The sequence below is a fragment of the Zingiber officinale genome, chromosome 5A (assembly GCF_018446385.1).
Source record: "Zingiber officinale cultivar Zhangliang chromosome 5A, Zo_v1.1, whole genome shotgun sequence".
Classification (NCBI taxonomy): domain Eukaryota; kingdom Viridiplantae; phylum Streptophyta; class Magnoliopsida; order Zingiberales; family Zingiberaceae; genus Zingiber; species Zingiber officinale.
The window spans coordinates 16,692,501-16,701,895 of record NC_055994.1 but is presented as its reverse complement, the minus strand read 5'-3'; the positions used below and the strand labels follow the sequence as shown (position 1 = coordinate 16,701,895).

At 42.0% G+C, this 9,395-nt stretch overlaps 2 long non-coding RNA genes across 3 annotated transcripts; both read right to left on the bottom strand.

The window, feature by feature from the left end:
• Window positions 1-498: 498 nt before the first annotated feature.
• LOC121982653 lies at window positions 499-1,247 on the bottom strand. Of its 2 annotated transcripts, none has more exons than XR_006112170.1 (3): window positions 960-1,247; window positions 759-853; window positions 499-540 (listed from the first exon to the last, which is right to left on the bottom strand). It is a non-coding gene; the product is annotated as an uncharacterized LOC121982653 (long non-coding RNA). The 2 variants fall into 2 exon arrangements; XR_006112171.1 differs by having other exon boundaries at window positions 506-543.
• Window positions 1,248-7,932: 6,685 nt separating this feature from the next.
• On the bottom strand, window positions 7,933-8,882 carry LOC121982652. The gene is made up of 4 exons (XR_006112169.1): window positions 8,741-8,882; window positions 8,540-8,634; window positions 8,255-8,321; window positions 7,933-7,979 (listed from the first exon to the last, which is right to left on the bottom strand). It is a non-coding gene; the product is annotated as an uncharacterized LOC121982652 (long non-coding RNA).
• Between the last annotated feature and the right edge of the window lie 513 nt (window positions 8,883-9,395).

The following is a 9,395-nucleotide window of genomic DNA, read 5'->3' as shown; positions in this document are numbered from 1 at the left end:
GCAAAACCAATCAATCAATCAAGCATGTAAGATTTGGGTAGTGATTAACCGAAACATATAAGAAACACAATTAATACAACATGTTAATTTAATTACTAAGCATATCAAATGATATAAGTCAAAAGTACCCGCCTCCGAAAATAGAAAGGTCCAATCTGTCCAAATCCGACATCGAGATACTCGTCTCGCGTCAAGGTCCTGTATATCAAACATAATGTCTAGTTTAGCTATTTCTATAATACCACAATTAGCCAAACTACATTCTAATCCAATTAAAGAAATTTAAATTGGATCCAACTAATCCTTCCAACAAAATTAATGAACCCTAATTAAATAAAATCAGTGGGTCCACCAGGGTTAGTTCCTTAACCCTAATCATAACATGAGATTAAAAATCTAAAGCTAATCCAATCTACCAATCTCCAACATAAACCTAATCAATATACACGAAGCTCAAAAACCCTAAACCTTACCTCAAATTTTTCCGATGCCTCAGTACTGCTCAAATCCTGAAGAACTTACTGTCGAGACCCGGAGAAGCTGCTGTGGGAAAACAGTGACAAGTAACATAGATATCAACCAACAAATTCAGCACAGGATCCAAATCAAAAATCCAAATACCCCTTTTTGCCTTACCTAACTCACTTCACCCTGTTGGGACCAAAAATGAGGTAAATAGGGGAGATCACAAATCAGATTCGAGATTCAACCACAGTACAGAATTAAATCACTATAATCTCAATACCAACCATACTTACCTCCAAGATCCGGCTAAAACACAACTCGGTATTGTCTTCGGCACTACCAAGCAGAGACACAAGAAGAACTCGTCACTGCTTGCTCCTGTCTGATACTAAACCCAAACAGATACGCACCGGCAAGAGACCCAAAACCAGATACACTATCCTGATCAAAAACAGAAATTCAAACCAAGAATCTAACAAGGGTAGGCTGCTCACCTCACTACTGTTTTGTTCGGATCCAACAGCAAGAGAAAACCTAGGGCACAACGCAAGAAAACCAGAAGAAGGCGAGGCTAGGGCTCGGCTCTGCCCCTGGTCGAAGATGTGCGCTGGTGAGGAAAGAAATGAGGGGATCGCAAGTCCGAGAGGAGAAGTCGGCCGGAGAAGTAGGACTGAGGAGAACAGCTCAACCGGCGGCGACGCGACAGCAACACACCGAGAGGGAGAGGTCAGGTTGTGCCAGGAGATGCCGAGCACTGCTGGGCGCTAGGGCTTTTTGGACCGGCGGCGCTGGGTGGAGTGGTGTCGACTTCTTCCCTTGGTCACGGATTAGGCACGAGGGAGAGAGGAAAACCGCCGGGGTCGCCGGTTAGAGCTCTGGCGGTTAGGGCTCGGAGATGCCTGGCGCGCGGCGAGGCTCGAGCACTCGGGTTCGGCGAGGAATAGAGAATGGCGGAAAGAAAATAAAGAAAAGGCAAAATAAATAAAGAAAAGAAATTAAGAAATTCAACTTTTCCTCATTTAAATGGGGTAGCCTAAACAGGCTTTTCCGGACCCCGTTTTTATCCCCGTCAACTCGTCCGTACGAGCTCCAAAAAATTCCCAAAAAAAATGTCCAAAAATTCCGGAAAATTCCCTTATTAATATTCGCTTATTTTCCGGTATTTTACATTCTCCCCCACTAATAAAAATTTGGTCCCCAAATTCCGTTATCTACCATCAGCAAGTACTAACAACAGATATAGAGTATACATGCTGAACGGTAAATAAATCACATACCTCACGTAAAAAGATGGGGATATCGAGCTCGGATCGTATCCTCAAGCTCCCAAGTAGCCTCCTCATCCGAATGATGCTGCCATCAGACTTTAACCAGCCGGATAGTCTTGTTCCGCAACTGACGCTCTTTCCGGTCGAGAATCCGTACCGAAACCTCCTCATATGTAATGTCAGGCTGAATTGGAACTGGAATATCTGCAAGCACATGCGTCGGATCGGGTACATATCTCCTCAGCATGGATACATGAAATACATCGTGCACGCCTAACAGGGACGGTGGTAGTGCCAGCCGGTAAGCTACCGCTCCGACCCTCTCCAAGATCTCGAAAGGACCAATATACCGCGAAGCTAGCTTACCCCTGAGACCAAATCTCTTCACCCCTTTCGTGGGTGAAACTCATAGAAATACCTGGTCGCAACTGGAGAACTCTAAGGGTCTCCGACTCCGGTCAGCATAACACTTCTGGCAGTCTTATGCCTCTGGCATCCTCTGTCTGATAATATGGACCACTTTGCCTCACGTTGAGCTCTATGAGGTCTCAACAACTGGGTCTCTCGGATTCTCGTCCTGATCGACGACTGCACAACTATGGTAACAAGAATACCCTGCTCTGTCTGTCCCTTCTCCTCAGGTCTAACTCGGAGAAACCCTGAATCAAGTCTGTGACCACAACTCGATGGCAAGCTAAAGTCCCTCTAGACTTCCGGCTAAGTGCATCGGCAACCACATTAGCTCTCCCCGGGTGATAGCTAATGGTACAATCAAAATCCTTCCGGAACTCCATCCATCTCCTCTGTCGGAGATTAGGTTCCTTCTAAGTAAAACAGATATTTGAGACTCTTATTGTCAGTGAGAATCTCAAATGTAACATCATATAAATAATGTCGCCAAATCTTCATAGCAAAATAATGGCGGCCAGCCATAAGTCAGGTACTGGGTAGTTCTCCTTATGCTCCTTCAACTGCCGAGAAGTAGGAAACTACCCTGCCGTGCTGGATCAAAATAGCGCCCATACCCTATAGACATGCGTCGGTATAGAGCACGAATCCGTCCTCTTCATAAGGAAAAATCAACATCGGAGTCGACACTAGTCTCCGCTTCAGCTCCTCAAAGCTGGTTTCGTAGTCCTCGGACCACGTGAACTTCACGCCTTTTCTGGTCAGGCGTGTCAGTGACATAGTTATCATAGAGAAACCCTAAACGTATCTCCGGAAATATCGATCCAAACAAAGGAAGTTGCGAGCCTCTTCTATAGACTCCGTCTACTCCCCACAGTAACAACATCGATCTCCTGTGGAACCACGGTATACTCCTACCAGTGACCGTGTGTCTCAAACATCTCACAGAAGACAACCAAAATATGCACTTCTGATCTTCATATGTAGATGTTCTCGTCGAAACATCTCTAGATCTATGCAAAGGTAGTGTACGTGACTCACCTCGGATCCGTAATAGATCACAACATCGTCCACAAAGATAATGGAAACCTATCCAAACATCCTCGACATACCAGGATCATCGAGTCCCTGAAAACATCTAAGGCACTGTAAGCCTATATGGCAAAACCAAGACACATAATGTCCGTATCACAGACATTCCTATCCATAAGATCTCCGATAATAGATCGAAAAATCTGATCATCAATAACATAAATCACCAAAGAATAAATCCTCCAGGGTGAGAGCAACGCTCTATCACAGGAAACACCACATATGTGGGAGCAACGCTCTACCACAAGAAATCCTCAATATGTGGGAGCAACACTCCACCACAAATAATCTGAAATATATATCTGCAATAAATATAGGAGCAATGCTCCGCTACCAGCAATCCGTGATATGTGGGAGCAACGCTCCACCACAAAACAATACCTAAGTACCCCAAGACACCTAACTAACCAGCTAGAGACTGTACAAGATCTCTCTACCACAATTCGCTGTGGTTAGCCTAGGAGATAACAACCTAGAAACTAATCAAATACATCATCAACTCTATCAACATCCTAGTGGGTCATATACTGATAGGAAAATTAGTTGATGTGTTAATTCAACAAATGACATAATGCAGTCACTCCACATTCTACATTCAGTATAAGTAGAATCATCATACTGCTACCAATGTATACACCTAGCACACATGCTCACACAACATATGTATGATCAACAAAATCCTCCAATTATTATACACCAAACATACTCACAACTCAGGTATATTCAGTATGATACATCCAACAATACATACCGAACACGTGTGCAAAATCAACATAGGTAAAATCAACAATACACCTCAAACAGCACTCACATAACATATCGTATAACCGACATATGCTTCCAATAAAACATACTAAACCCAGGTGCACTCACAAATCAAACCTAATCAAAAAGATACCTCAGATACCACACCAAACACATATGTACATATCACAACTCAGATTAAATCGACAAAATGCCTCCATCAAAACACCACCGATGTACTTATACTACATCTCGGATTTAATCAACAAGATATCTTCAATAATTCATCCAGATAAATACACCGAACTACATATCTATAATCCACCAGGAACCTTCAAACCATATCAGAACATGGATACATATACTACTTGCAAATGGACAGTCTACCACAGGACTCCTACAACACATAACAATCATAATATACATCCAACATAGACATGCAAAATCAGCATACCAGCTCAATCAAAGAGACCAACCTTATGCTACCAACACTCATGGGTTACAGTATATCTAAACAAAATTCATGCATATGTATCAAGCATGAATACATCAATCCAAAGCAACCCAAAATAAAGCAGCCTAATCATCCAGTAACAACCCTGCTCTAGGTTCAAAGGAACTGGTATCAGACAAGAAAGATATACACACCGTGGTATAACATTGCCAGTCAATGTCATACACTACTAAGACTATATCCAATGGGAAAAATTTTATCAACATAAATCCAAATGTACTCTCCCAGAATACACTAGTAACTATTGTATCCCATAAGTGTTAAGCAATTAGCTCTACACTTCCTTACATCAGCGGGGTCACATATCCCAAAGCACCCTCTAAGTTATCCCACCAGGTATATACAATCCACGGTCAAAATCTTCATGGAATAGGATACATCGATCCTTTATAACCTATCCAAGCCGATAATGATATATGGCTAAATCAGTCATTTTCACGTCAGTACAAAACATGTACTCAAATGTGCTCTAGATACATAACTAAGCACAAATAACCTAAAGGTTCGAACCTCTAAAAATAGAGTATGGCAATCCTCTACTGATCAACCAACAAAACTAAATCATTCATCTACTAACTAATCAAGAATACCTTAATCCTCCACAAGCAACTAAAGTATATCCAACCACATAATATCATATGTATAAATGTGTACGACCCAAAAGAAAAAGTCAGAATTTAAGAACATCATGACACTCTCATCTTCATCCTCAAAAACATCAGCCCACACTATATCAGATGAATAAATCTCTACTCCCCATGAGGGCAAGTTAGCATTCAAAACATCAATCATTATTTATCCACATAGTCCCATATCAGAGGAAGCATATATCCATTTTATCATCCTTTTAACTAACCCCAACTAACCAGATTATTAAAATCTCATAGGCACACTCAACCATAAACTCTCTAGTACCCAATTTATAAATTGATCACCAACCATAATCATCAAACCTGTGAATATTATAAATGACACTCACTATGTCACCATCATTGACAACCCAAATATAAATCATCAAAATAGTTATCCACTAATAGATCATCAAAACAAATATCTAATAATGGATCATCAAACAACCACATAACATTTACTCTCATAAATCATTAGAAATCAACACATCACAATATCTGATCTTCCAATATCCCTCAACCTCAAATCATTCTCAACAATGATCAAACATGATAACTCTCCAATGCCCAATTTTCATCGTATCGGATACCCTATTATCCAAAAGATACGAGTATAAAAAACTCTACTGGCTAAGTCCACAGGAATATATAGGTATCATCCATTACCCAGCTAACAATAGCAGAAGCTGATATGTGCCTCCATCTCCTAGTAGTAGTAACAGAAGCTAAAACTACTGATGGTATGATATTAAAAATCACCAGAGACTATAATCCTTGATCTCTATGAGAGTCGACCCAGATCAGTGGCTAACCCATCACATGTAATATGGCTACAACAACCAGACAGGTACTAAAGATAAAGTGCTAATACATGTCATAACTATCATAAAATAAACATCATACCTATTTGTCGTCTGGAGATGTTCCATCGCTGTCCAGTCCCCAACTTCTGACCTCATAATTCCGAACGAGAAAATCGACGGAAATCCATCTAAATCCGAAACGGAAGTCCGAAACATAACCATAACGGAAATCCGTACAAACCGAAATAGACATCCAAAAATCCAGAACACCAAAAGCAGGTATCCATAACCAGCTCTGATACCAATAAATTGGTATCAGATAAATCTCGAAAATCCAAAATACAAAAAAATCCAACAAGTATCGCCAAACTTGGCGCTCTGATACCAAGTAAATAAATTGGTATCAGGTTATCCCAAACATCAAAAATACGAAAACAAAAGATCGTATACCTGTGCTCTAATACCACTAAATTGTCACGCCCCAGAGGAGTCCCTGTCCGAGAAAATTTCGGCAGCATCTCCCCTGTACGGCGGACAATCAAAAATTTTCTACAAGCACTAAATACTCAGCCACAGGCGGATGGAATCATAACAATAATAAAAATCAATCACCACGCAGTTTATATATATATTCAGCCTCTGGCTGACACAACCACGCAGTAATAATACTCTGACTCAAAAACCACCCTACTCAACTACACTCGTAAAGCTCAAAACCGACGAACTCACCTCTTCTGCCATCCAGGCAGGCATGTAGTAGAATAAAAACCAAATCTAAATCCATCAATATAATAAAATCAATATCATGTCCATAAGCAAATAAATCCAGAACATAACGAGTTCAAACAGTCTAGAACAGAAAGAAACCAAAGAAAACCAAACATATCCTGGAGGTCTGCAGGACCAGCACTACGTGCAGTGAGGACTAGCGACTGGAACTCTCTCCTGACAGCATCAACCTAAAAATATCAACAATGGAGGCGGGGTGAGTCCAACACTCAGCAGGTACAGTTGATATGCAAAGTAAAGAAACAACACCTAGCACTAATCATGCGTACAGTCTCCTGATAAGAAAGATAAGAATGCATCTGAAATAAACAGGAGAATACTGTACTAACCAGGTCCTGAGTATAAGGTCAAACAGTCCGAGGGATAAGGAAATCCTGTATGCATGTCAAACATAGGTATCCAAACAATATGCAGCATATAAATGCAGCAAACACAAACACAAGCAATAGATGCATCATGCATATGATGCCAATGATGCGTCCTGGTCACCCCTGACGCCAGTCGATCATCTCATACAAAAGTGAGACCGAGTGGGTAGGGCTGTGACAACCGTGCACTCTGTCGTCACTACTCCTGATGAGTGACCGAGTGGACGGGATGCTGTCGGAGTACACCTATCCTCCTACCCCAAATCATAGATGGGGGAGCGCAATGCTCTCAACTCCCGGTACTCAAAGACGGGGAGGAATCCCTGCCGGATAACACGTTGTGTCACACTACCCATGAGCGGACCAACGGTGCCTAACAGAGTCCCTGCTGCAACACACTCAGCCTGAATCGACCACTAACCCATGAGTGGTGGTGTGTGCAGATCCATGTAACTGGCGATGTGCTCAACAATAATGGAGCGGACTATCGCTCAGCATGCAATCATGCAAATGGTGCATGGCACTAACCACAAGAATATCCTGACCTAATCCACATATATATAAAAATGCATCATAGGTCAACGAATCCAAAACAATCCAAAGGTATACAGAAGGTATAAAACCTAGGTCCTGAACATGGTCAAGCATGGCATATCACTACCCCTATAAGCATGTATAAACAGGTAAAATATACCTGAGATGCATAACCAATCAATCAATCAAGCATGTAAGATTTGGGTAGTGATTAACCGAAACAGATAAGAAATACAATTAATACAACATGTTAATTTAATTACTAAGCATATCAAATGGCATAAGTCAAAAGTACCCGCCGCCGAAAATAGAAAGGTCCAATCTGTCCAAATCCGACGTCGAGATACTCGTCTCGCGTCAAGGTCCTGTATATCAAACATAATGTCTAGTTTAGCTATTTCTATAATACCACAATTAGCCAAACTACATTCTAATCCAATTAAAGAAATTTAAATTGGATCCAACTAATCCTTCCAACAAAATTAATGAACCCTTATTAAATAAAATCAGTGGGTCCACCAGGGTTAGTTCCTTAACCCTAATCATAACATGAGATTAAAAATCTAAAGCTAATCCAATCTACCAATCTCCAACATAAACCTAATCAATATACACGAAGCTCAAAAACCCTAAACCTTACCTCAAATTTTTCCGATGCCTCAGTGCTGCTCAAATCCTGAAGAACTTACTGTCGAGACCCGGAGAAGCTGCTGTGGGAAAACAGTGACAAGTAACATAGTTATCAACCAACAAATTCAGCACAGGATCCAAATCAAAAATCCAAATACCCCTTTTTGCCTTACCTAACTCACTACACCCTGTTGGGACCAAAAATGAGGTAAATAGGGGAGATCACAAATCAGATTCGAGATTCAACCACAGAACAGAATTAAATCACTATAATCTCAATACCAACCATACTTACCTCCAAGATCCGGCTAAAACACAACTCGGTATTGTCTTCGGCACTACCAAGCAGAGACACAAGAAGAACTCGTCACTGCTTGCTCCTGTCTGATACTAAACCCAAACAGATACGCACCGGCAAGAGACCCAAAACCAGATACACTATCCTGATCAAAAACATAAATTCAAACCAAGAATCCAACAAGGGTAGGCTGCTCACCTCACTACTGTTTTGTTCGGATCCAACAGCAAGAGAAAACCTAGGGCACAACGCAAGAAAACCAGAAGAAGGCGAGGCTAGGGCTCGGCTCTGCCCCTGGTCGAAGATGTGCGCTGGTGAGGAAAGAAATGAGGGGATCACAAGTCTGAGAGGAGAAGTCGGCCGGAGAAGTAGGACTGAGGAGAACAGCTCAACCGGCGGCGACGCGACAGTAACACACCGAGAGGGAGAGGTCAGGTTGTGCCAGGAGATGCCGAGCACTGCTGGGCGCTAGGGCTTTTTGGACCGGCGGCGCTGGGTGGAGTGGCGTCGACTTCTTCCCTTGGTCATGGATTAGGCACGAGGGAGAGAGGAAAACCGCCGGGGTCGCCGGTTAGAGCTCCGGCGGTTAGGGCTCGGAGATGCCTAGCGCGCGGCGAGGCTCGAGCACTCGGGTTTGGCGAGGAAGAGAGAATGGCGGAAAGAAAATAAAGAAAAGGCAAAATAAATAAAGAAAAGGAATTAAGAAATTCAACTTTTCCTCATTTAAATGGGGTAGCCTAAACATGCTTTTCCGGACCCCGTTTTTATCCCCGTCAATTAGTCCGTACGAGCTCCGAAAAATTCCCAAAAAAAATGTCCAAAAATTCCGGAAAATTCCCTTATTAATATTCGC